The 11,263-nt window shown below is 51.4% G+C and overlaps 1 long non-coding RNA gene across 1 annotated transcript; it reads left to right on the top strand.

The window, feature by feature from the left end:
* The first annotated feature begins 3,287 nt into the window (after positions 1–3,287).
* LOC309623833 lies at positions 3,288–11,159 on the top strand. Its single transcript, XR_014241661.1, has 3 exons — positions 3,288–3,684; positions 6,353–6,467; positions 7,027–11,159. It is a non-coding gene; the product is annotated as an uncharacterized lncRNA (long non-coding RNA).
* Positions 11,160–11,263: the final 104 nt, after the last annotated feature.

Raw genomic sequence — 11,263 nt, 5'->3', positions numbered from 1 at the left:
GGTGATAGGAAACGTCCAAATACATCAATAATCTCTGAAAACCTGGGTGGGCTGACAGGGGTGTGCCAGGCCTCCTGGGTTTGCAGGACACCTCTTCTCAGTTCCCTTCACCTCACTGACTCTTCCTCCTGGTCCCCAGCCTCAGAGTTCAAGCGCCTAGGTCTCTGTACTGGGATGCAGGGGTGTGTCCTTCTGCCTCATGGTCACGTGATGCCCCTGGCTCCTCCCCCTGGGACCCCAGATGTGCATTTCCACGACATCCACTCTGGATGCCCCTCCAGCACGTTCATTACGTGTTTCCCCATATCTCCCCTGCTCTCAGGAACCGGCAGCCCCTCCTCTAGGGGCTCCAGATGAAACCCCAGGATTCTCCTGGCAGCCCCCTCACACTCCACCCAGCCATGAGCAGACACTCTCAGCTCTCCTGCCAACCCACCCAGGACCCAGGCACTCGCACCCCTGTCCCCATCCAGCCGCCCGGGGCACTGGCCACAGCCTCCTGGCAGGTCTTGCTCTTATGCCCCCCATAGTGTATCTTCCATGGGGAGCCAAAGGATCCCTAGAACTGAGAGCCAGGCCCAGCCACCCCCTAAGAAGCCCCCCGTGCCCACCCTCCTCCCTCCCGGTAGGAGCTAGAGTCCCCAAAACGCCTGCAGCCCCAGGTCGTTGCCCGCCCTCCCCAGCCTCCTCCAGCCCAACCCACTTGTTCTGCCCCCAGGATAGGGGTTCTCTGGGCCGGGTCCCACAGGCCTTCGGTTTCTGCTCAGAGGCTGCACCATGGACGCACCCCATCCCCTGGGCCCCTGCTTTCATGGTCGCTGCGTGGACATGGCACACAGACATGTTCATGGCTTCCCAGCCTCACCAGGTGGCTGCACCCCGGGCCCAGGGCAGGGCAGCCCCCAGTGCAGGGGCCAGCGCCCCCAGGGCAGAGGCGCTAGTCAGGGGTCCAGCTCTGTCCTTCCGTCCAGCCCCCTCATATGGAAGTAATACTGGGCCTCATACAAGATCCTGGTTCTTGTTTCAAATTATGAAACAAACATTCTCCCCGGATAATACCACGTCAGGCCACGAGTGAGGCTTTGAATTCCAGCTTCAAGGGGAAGTTAAATTAGTTCTCAACCATAGCATGTAGGTTTGTAGTTAAGTTGGATGCCGTCCTCTGCTACCAATTAAAAGTAACTATTAGACAGGTCCCTTTGAATTATTTGAATCTACACACGTTACGCCCTTCACAGAGACTTCGTGAACAAAAGTATAAACTTCAAAAATAATTAATGCAATTTAAGGACAAAAAAATAAACTTCAAAGCCCCACAAAACAGCAGAACTTCATCAAAGCAGAGAAAACAAATCTGTTTCCAGTTTGGATTTGAAACCTGACCAGCGGCCCAGGGTCTAATCTTGAGGGGAGGCTTGCGAAACACTTTGGAAGGAGGCCGCCATGCCCTCCCCGCCTCTGCAGTCATGACACAGCTTCGTGCCCAGAAGGACAGAAGGACGTCTGTCCTCACTGTTCTAAGGAGAGAAGTTCCCTTTGCTCAGAGAAGCGTGTGCCCAACGCCCAGCGAGATGCTGTCTAAAGGTCCGCTCTCGGCTACGCTACTTCCTAGAACAAGCCCTTCTCCCCGTCGGGCCTTCTCTAGAAACTTCAGCTCAGGGCCTCCCATGCATGAGTATTCACTAAAAGTTAGTCTGTTAAAAAGACGAGCTACGTGTTAAAATGCATAAAAGGTTAGTTGTAAGTGTTCATCACACCGACCTCCTTGAGAATCAGTCGTTGGTCCCGGACGAGACCCCTGTCACTCCGGAAAGCACACAAGATCCTTTAAAATGTACCTGTCGGTGTTGCATCTCATCTCGTGACTCTGGTGGTCCAGGAGGGCAGAAACCAACCGCGTTAAAGGCCCTCAGCCTCCCTTCCTGTTTTCCTCCGCCCAGAGTCCCCGGAGGGGAGAAGAACCCAGGCCTCCTTGGAAATCTGCTCTTAAGTTTAAGCTCTGGCCAGGAACTCACTCTTTGTCACGTCTCATGACACCAACACGTTAAGTCAATTAAGGCAAAAATCGAGTCACTGGCCCACGTGGGCTGAACAGTGGACGGAGCTGACAGGCTGTTGGATGCGGCCGCGGCCGGACTGTCTGTCTCAACCTTGATCTCCTTTGGGCCCGTTTCTCTCCCGGTTCATCAGAGCTCAGGAGGTGAACAGTTTGCTGCAGAAGCCTCCTCAGCCACCCAGCGTCCCAGGGTGGCGTCCCTGTGCCTCCGAGGAGACGGGCGCACTCCTCCCTCACCTGGCCCGGCGGCGGGCGACGTCACCTGCCCAGGTGAGGCAGGCCAGCCCTCCCCGGCTCCGGCTCCTGCAGAAAGGCCGGCAGACCCGCGAGCCTGCTCCCCCAAGCCTGCAGTGCCCGCAGAGTCTGTACGAGGCTGGAGCTCCTGCGTCCCCTGCCCTGACGGCCCACCGCTCACCCCGCCGGCGTGCATCGCTCCCTAGTGTGTGTAGGGCGCTCGGTGGGCGCAGGGACGTCGGGGAGACAGTTCCTGCTGTGAGAGCCCTGGAAGCCGAGAGGGAGGAAAGTAAAGCACCAAAGAGAAGAGAGAGGAGGGCGGGTCCCTCTGCTGGGGGCGGCCCCTCGGGAGGAAGGGGACACACGCCCATCGCCCCCGGCCCCTGCTGAGCCCTGGGCACCCCGGGCCTCTCCCACGCGTCTCCGCTGGGTGTGGTGCGGGGTCAGGGTTCCCGTCCTCCCCAGGTCCTCCCTCCGCTCCGGGGGCCTCTCCGGGTGCTCTGGGGCGGAGGGGCTGCGGCCCGGCTCTCGGCCCTCTGGGCAGGACCGACACTCCAAGTCGTGAAAACAGGATTCGATGCAGATTTAGCACATGCCACCCCTCCCCAGGCGAGCACTCAGAGCGAAGCAGAGGGAACGCCAGGGGCCTGCGGGGACGTCCTGTCCCCCAGCTGGGCTCCCGTGGAGAAGAGGGGGCACAACATGCCACACCCAGAGACCCCCCCCCCTCCGTGGGCTGTTCGTGGTCCATCCGGTTCCCTTTGTACAAATTGGAGGGTGAGGTGTGAGTTCCGTGACACGCGTGAGACTCCGGTCCTGTCCTGTGTGCCAAACGTCCGGCACCTTTACCACCGACGCGCCAGCGAAGGAGGACCCGCGCGGCGCCGGCCTGCAGGACGACGACAGCTGCGCGGAAGGCGGCAGGCGGAAGTTCCCCTGGGGGGAGGGGTGCGCATGCGCAGGCCCGGCGCGGCCGGGCGGCCCACGTGACCCCCTGATGGCCGCGGGGCGGGGGCTGTTCTCACGGAGAAGCAGGCCCTCGGGCGGAGGGAGGGGCCGCTTGGGGCAGGGCTGGCCCGGGAGCTTTCTCAGCGGGGACGCCTTCAGGGCTGGGTCCGCAGAGGGTTGGGTCCCAGGCCTCGGGTCACTCGGCCGAAAGCAGCCGAGCACAGAGCCGGCGCCACCCCGGGTGCGTTCGGTTCTCGGACAGCCCTGGCCCGGGGCTGCGGGGAGGCGGCGGCGCCACCCACGTGGCCTGGCTGTGCCCTCCGGGCGCCTGAGACCCGGGCCCTGAGCGCCCGGCGGGGGAGGGAAGGCAGCGCTTCCGGCGCCCGGGTTCGCCCGAAAATTCACGAGAAAAGCGGGTGAGGCGTAGCGTGTTCTCCGTGGGAGAGGTTTGATTACACATTCATTTCGCTAAGGGATTCAGTTTCTCCTTTTTCCCTTGTGTCAGTTTTGGAAAGGATCTCATCCATTTCCTTTGTATTTTCAAATATAACAGCGCAAAGTGTTTCAGAGCGCTCTCTTACAATGTTTAACTGTTCACAGAACACACAGTAACATCACTTTTTATTTTCGATGTCAGTAATTTAGGCCTTTTGCCCTTTTCGTTCACTTTTGTCAGGGTTTTATCAGTGTTTTTGATCTTTTCAAAGAGCCATCTTTTTAAAAACAATGCTTTACCCTGTGGTTTTTATTTTATTAGCTTCTGTCCTTATCCTTATTATTTCCTTCCTGCCACTTTTATTGGCTTTAATTTGCTTTTCTTTTATTTCTGAAAATGGAAATTAGGTCATTGTTTTTAAATTCTTTTTTTCCGTCAATATTCATTTAAGGCTATAAAACCACTGCATCCCCCAAGTTTAAATTTGTCATATGTTTATCGCTCAGTCCAAATGCGTTCTAATTTCCATGGTGATTTATTTTTGACCCATGGGTTATCCAAAAGGTTATTGCTTAATTTCCAAACATTCGAGGATTTCTTAAATCGCGTTTCTGCTGTCCCGCTGCAGTTAGAGAAAACACGCTCGAGCGATCCAGTCCTTCAGGTCTGCGGAGTCTTGCCTCGTGACCCACTTGTTGTCAGTTCAGTTAAATGTCCTGCGTGCCCTTGAAAGGCTTGTGTTCTATGCACTGAACGCGGTGGTCTACATTTGTCAATTATGTAAATGTGTTTTACAAACCTATGTCTTTAGGCAGTTTGTTCCCAGTTGCTAAGCTTCGTGTGCTAAAATCTCCCGCGATGACTGTGGACTCGCCCACTTTATCCTTTGGTTCTGTGGACCTGACATCCGTCACCACTTAGGCTGTGTCTCGTGCACAGATCAGAATCACCGCACCACCCGCTGGATGGCCTTTTCACCCCCGTGAACACTTCGGCCCCACGGTCTGCCCCGACCTTGACCTTAGGGTGCAGCCGGTGTTGGCAGTGCGGGCCAGGTGCCCCCACCCCGCCCCGCCCCTCCCACGTGAGGCACCCCGTGAGCCCGCAGCACCCCGGGTCCCACACGACACCCTGGCTGTCGGATGTGGTGGCGGGCGGCCCTTCTGTGGCCTCCATTCCACCTGCATTCTCATGCCTCCACCTGGGATGCGCTTCCTCCAGCTGAGTAGCTCACCTGGCGTTTCCTTTGGTGCCGGCCCCTAAAAATGTCTTATCTCTGGTGTTCAGCCTGGAATGTCTGTTCCGTCTTCGTGTTGAAGGCTACTCACATGGGTACAGGAGTCTGGATGTACTCACTTTCTCTTAGCACCACAAAGATGCCAGTCTGTTCTGTTCTGGGTTGCATCACTTTATTGCCCCTTATGAAGTGATACTTGTGTTTTTCCTCTGGCTTTTAAAATATGTCCCTTAATTGGGAGATTGGGATTGACATATATACCTTAATATGTATAAAATAGATAACTAATAAAAAACAAAATAAAATATGTCCCTTGGCCCTTGGTTTTCAGCAGTTCTCCTGTGATTTGTCGACGCATCAGTACATGGTTTTCTTAGCACTGATCTTGGCGTTGGAATTGGTCTTGCTTCCCGACTCTTTCTCTAGGGCTCCAAATACTTACATGGGGTTAGGTGTTTTCATCACATCTTCACCTTTTAAACTACATTTATTTTCTATTTTAATTCTTTCGTCTTTCTTCTTCAGCCCAGGTACTTCCTACATCTTACAGTCCAGCTTTCCACTCCCCTCTTCTCCTGTGTCTAATCTGCTTTTAAACCTGCCTATGAAGAGTTGTCTTAAACTTTCTTTTTATAACTTAATGGAGAAATAATTGATATACAAAAATACAAAAAGTGATTGTATTTAGAGTGTGCAATTTGGTGAGTTTCGTCACATAGATACACACCTGTGAACCCATCACCACTCTCAAGGCTGAGCACTTCTCAGCGCTATAACTCACGTGGACCTCAGGCCGACGTCCTCCTTCACAGCTGGGTGTTACTGTCCTGTCTTCTGGCCGCTGCTGCTGGTCTTCAGAAGCCTGCATCCGTCTAAATGCTCCTTGGCAGGCAAATTGCCTTTTTTCAACATGCTTTCAAGCTGTTTTTATTGTTCGTATCTTGCAATCTCACTACAATACAATGGATCTAGGTTGGGTTTATTCTATTTCTTTTGCTATTTACTGCCAGCCATTAAGGTTTTCCTTTTCTGTTCTTCTGTGACTCCCATGAAAACGAGCTGAACATTTTCATTCTCTCTTCCGTGTATGTTAATTCCTCTTTCATGTTTTTCCATCTCTTTTTCTTTATGAATGAACATTGTGGGTTATTTCTTCAAAGCATAACTTCCAGTGATGTTTCATCTGTTGCTTATCCCATTCTTTGTATTTTTAATTTCAATGAACAATATACTTCATTCTTAGGAGTTTATTATGAACTGAATGTTTGTGTCCCCCCAAATTAATGTGCTGAAACCCTCACCCCTGATGGGATGGTGTTAGGAGGTGGGAGCTTCGGGAGCTGATGAGGTCATGAGAGTGCAGCCCCCATGATGGGATCAGTGCCCTGAAGACAGAGACCCTACAGAGCTCCCTCACACTTCCTGCCTTTTGGGCACACAGTGAGAAAATGGCAGTGTATGAACCAGGAAGAGTCCTCACCAGAACCCGATCCTGCTGACCCCAGACCTGCAGCCTCCAGAACCGTGAGGAATACACATCGTCATTTAAGCCTCTGGTCTGTGGTAATTTATCATAGCAGCTGAACTGATAAGACAAAGTTTTATTTTGTCCTTTTAAAAATTATTCCTGTTTATTTTTCACGTTTCATGTTTGTTCTTCATTTTTATATTTTATTTTGGCTTCAAGTCCCTCCTTTATAATTAATGACTTTAAACATAGTGACTTGGGGCAGATTCCAAGGTTTGAACCCTTTGCTTTGTGGCCTCTGCCCACTCTCTGTAGTGCTACCCTGTCTCCCTGCGTGTTTGTCCTTAGGATTACGGGCTGCTGTTCGGGGGATCCGAGCAGGCTGGCTGGGGTGCCCCTTCAGCACATTCTGGCCTTTACTTTCGGCAGGAATCTTGGCTTATCACCAGCTTGGAAACATGTTTGTTTGTCGTTTTACCTTGGTGGTTCCTGGATCACAGAAGTAATGTAAATGTGGGCTGAATTATGTTAATTAATCCATCTAATTTTATCAGGAGGCAGGTATTTTTCTGAATGTGTTGTTTCTTTCTCGTAAGCTCAGCTACTCCTCTACAATCCTTATTTTGCTTTTGCTGTGTTTTCTTCAGCATTTCCGTCTGCACGCAGTGGGGTGTCTCTTGCTCTTTGATGTGTCTCAGCAGCTTGCACACAGGAAGATGCCAAGGCCCTCGCTCGGCTGGACCCCTAGGACTCGGACCCTGCCCTCACCACAGTCTGATGGAGGAAGCAGATGTGAAAACGTAAAATCAGGCTGTCTTGCGGTGTGACAAGAGTTCTCACCCAGAGTCAAGTCTGGGTGCAGTGGGGGGCGGGGGAGCAGTGCCTGCCACAGAAAACCCATGTCTCAAGGAGAGACAGAAGCTCCTCCTAAAAGTTTTGTATCATTGCTACTAATGCAATTAAAATGTTACTAAAATAATTTAATTACCAAAGAAAAGTAAAATCAGTATAAGTGCAGGTCAAGGAGCAGGCCATTGGCTTCTTAACATCCCAGGCTAAGAAACCAATGTGTGTGCAGAGCACCCAGTGCCTCTGGAACAGTTCCTGCTCCAGAGATCCCTGTGGGGCTATGCCCCCGCCTTCTGAATACACTGCTGCCTGCACTTCTCTTACTTATGTGGCATCATGCAAGCATTTACTTTCAGGTGAAAAAGCCCAATCTGGATCACTCTGTTTCAGCTGAGAAGTTCATTTACATTATTAAGACCCCCAGGAATTCCTTTTGACAGTGAGAGGTGCTGGTTCAGAGTTGGAAAGGAGCTGAGAGGGAACTACAGAATTATTTAGTCAAAATATTTTCAGCAATTTTCTTTCTCTAAATGCAAGGAGGAGAGAAATGAGAAGGAAAGACAATGCAAGTAAAATATGTTTATTTACTTTTAAATTATTTCTTATAAAGAAGAACTGAGTCAGTCAAAATCTATCTTTTGACTATTTTGAAGAATCGGTTCCTTCATTCACTCTTTCATTTATTTATCTGATACACATTTATTTTAATACTAATTACAGGCTAATTTTCTGCTTAAATTTCTCTTTGCTCAATGACACCCCAATAGCAGAGAGCACACCTAATACCCAGATACTGGTTCCTAATACCATTTCCCAATAAAAGGCACCAGGGCTCCTTGGAGAAGTGATTGATTCCAGGGCTGGGCAAAAATATGAGATGAGCCCAGAGTATCTCATTGTGCCAGGAAGCAAGGAAGTGCTCAAAAGAGGATGGTGGGGAGGGAGGTGTGTGTCAACGGGCACAGGCGACAACCTGGGAGAGCCCCCTGGCCAGAACTGGAACCATCTGAACAGTCAAACAAGTAACAGCAGTACAGGGGTATCACCTCAGTGTAAGGCGAGTATCCAGTATCCATACTGACGTAAATAAATAATGGAATAAGCAAAACATGAGGGAAAGGGAGACAGTTCTTCCTTACGCAGAAATTCCAGTTCTTAAATGTAGAAGGAATGAGGTAAACACACAGTCACCATTAGAACACCACAGGGGTAATTGTCGCAGCAAAATCCACCGATGCATGCTAAAGTTAGTGGGCGAAAGTTTGAGGAGAAATAGGATATTTGCATAGTTTTAAGAATCTCTCCAAGATGTTTATTACTTACAGAGGAAATAGTAACTTTTCAGTGGGGGAACCTGGCAGACACCACCTTTCCCAGGGGAATCAAGTCAAAACACTCTGGCTTCCTGCACCCCACAAGACACACCAGAAAACGCACAGCACTTCTGCAGTTTTCTTGCCAAAGATACGTAACCTCAACCGAGTCGTGATAAAATAACAGACACTCAAATTGAGAGACATTCGACGAACCCCTGACCTTCAGAAGTGTGACGGTCACGAGGAGACAAAGTGCAGTGGGGTCCTTTGTAGGGCCTGGAACAGGGGTTGGACTTGTGAGGAAACTGGTGAAGTCTGACCCAAGCCTGCAGTGTAGCTGGCCATGTTCTACCCGTGTTAATCCCTGCTCGGGAGCACTGCGTGTGCCTGCGCAGGACGCCGGCACGGGGAGCTGGGCACAAGTTACACCGGCACTCTTTCTCAACTTTTCTCTGAGTCTAAAATTATCTCAGAATAAAAAGTACAAAAGAATAGTGTCCATGGATTTAAAAATGTACACAAAAGCTGAAAAGTAACAGTCCTCAGCATCACTCTGAGCCCCAAGGAAACTGCTGTTGATAGTTTCTGAATTTTGGTGCTCCTGGAAGGAAGAAGTCCCGAGGACACCCTTGTCCTCCAGGCCTAGATCTGCACCAGTAGATGTGGCATCGGCTCCCTGACGCCTGGGGGATTTCTCCTCCCCGTCTGCTCCCCAAGTTAGGAGTCCCAAACACAGGGAGCCGCTTCTCAGAGATGCGGCTGCCTGGATGTGCCCTTCCAGCTGGCGCCCTCGAGGGTGCTGCTTCTCTTCTGGAGCCTCTGTTTCCACATCTGTAAAATGGGGTGGAAGGCGCCTCCCTCACAGTGTTGAGGAGAGAACTGCGTGTATTGACCTACGTGAACTGATTGGAAGATGGTTTGTACATAGAAAGCTCTCAGAGACTGTTGGTTACTAAAAATACATTCCCTGTGTTAATCTGTGGTTCTTGTTTGTGAAGAGAGAACCCTGAATGTGAACATGGAGTTGAGAAATCGCTCTGCTGTGACATCCACAAATAAAATGATATCACTGCAAATTAACTCCCCCTCCCTGTGACATTTCTACTTCCCATTATCATAGACCCAGGTTGACTTTTGGGTCAGCCCCTTAGAAAAGGAATTGAAGAGAGTCTATAGATGTTCTGCAACCTCATGCTGAGACCAAGTGGGACCCTGCCATGTCCTCCTCCTGCCTCTTGTCTGTAGAAAAGCTTTAGCCTCCTAGGACTTCCCTGAGTTCCAAAGAGAAAATTTAATCAGAGAAGTAAGAAAATGTGAAACAAAGGAAAACCATCAAACAAGACAAAGTAATAATAGTTTAGCCATTAAACAAAATTAATGACCTTTAGTTCCTCCTCAAGGGCTATAGTTACTATTCTGAGCCGTGTCTTTGAGCTGCTTTGCAGATACTGAAACCCCACCAGGAGGAAGAAGTTAACTGTCTGCTGCCCACAAGCATGTAGACCCCAGACCAGCTGAAACCAGAGGTTGATGATGCTGACTCCTGATGACCTCACCAGCAGCCAATCAGAAGAAAGCCCACGAGCCGATCAGGCACCCTACAATCCTCACCCCTGATGTTGCCCTTGAACCACCCCCACCCAGAAGCCTTTGGGGAGTTCCAGCCCTTTGAGAACTAGCTGTCCAGACTCCTTGCCTGGCACCTGCAATAAACGCTCCCCTTTCCTTCACCACAACCCGGGGTCAGTAGACTGGCTTTACTGCACGCGGGCGAGGGGACCCAAGTTTGGTTCAGTCACAATGTTTCTGTGTCCCTTAAACTCCTGTTGTATCCTCGCTCCTGGAGACACGAAAGCCCCCTTCTCTCCTTGTTTGGAACCAGCCTGTGCCTGTAACTGTGAATTGACACTTTTTCGATGATCTGCCAGCTGGTGGTGATCACACAGAGAACCACGAGGCGGCTGGCGTTTGTGATGTGACGTACTTTCCCAAACCGTGTCCGCGTTTCGTTTGGTTTTCGTCCTCGCCTGGACCTAACGTGCTTTCCTCAGAGAAAATGATGGAGGTAGGAATCTGCCGGGAGTGGCTTCCGATCCTGGCCACCTTGCAGGTGCTGATGGCTGGCTGTCCCAGCCAGGGTCCCCGGCACACGGCGTTGCTGGGCCTCATCCCCTTGTGTCACCAGGCTTGCGCCCTTGGCCACTGGGGGCTGGCTGAGATTTCTGGTCAGGTTTTGTCGACTCTGTCATGCATTTTCTCCTCCTCAGTTTCAGCATAGAATTTGTAAATCATCAACAGGGAGGGACCGGTGAAAGGGAGAGAGGAAGGAAGGGAAACGCCCTCATAAAGGCCCTTCTCAGAGCAGCAGCAATAACATTTTAACATAAAGCTGGCGGAGAACACATCGCTCAGTTTTGAGATGAGACCGTAGGCACACAGCCCCCTTTTCGTGCTCAGGGGCGACTTGGAGGAGAACGTGGGCTTTGGGGAGGAGAGGGGTGCGGGGTCCTGGGAAGAAAGGCAGAGGCAGGCCCCTCCTGGGGCACCGGTTCTGCCCTGAGAGGTGGGCAGTTGCATATTTTACAAACCCTGAAATTCCAGCGTGGGAAGACCCGTCCCCCTCACAAAGCCCCCAGCACGGCTCCCCACCCTCCCGCCCAGGTCACCCACCTCCCCTTCTTGGCCCAGCGGGGAGGGACCGTAGGAGGGGCCGGGAGTC

The sequence above is a fragment of the Balaenoptera borealis genome (assembly GCF_965194805.1).
Source record: "Balaenoptera borealis genome assembly, chromosome: 2".
In the NCBI taxonomy this organism is placed as follows: domain Eukaryota; kingdom Metazoa; phylum Chordata; class Mammalia; order Artiodactyla; family Balaenopteridae; genus Balaenoptera; species Balaenoptera borealis.
This window is presented reverse-complemented; position numbering and strand designations above follow the sequence as displayed.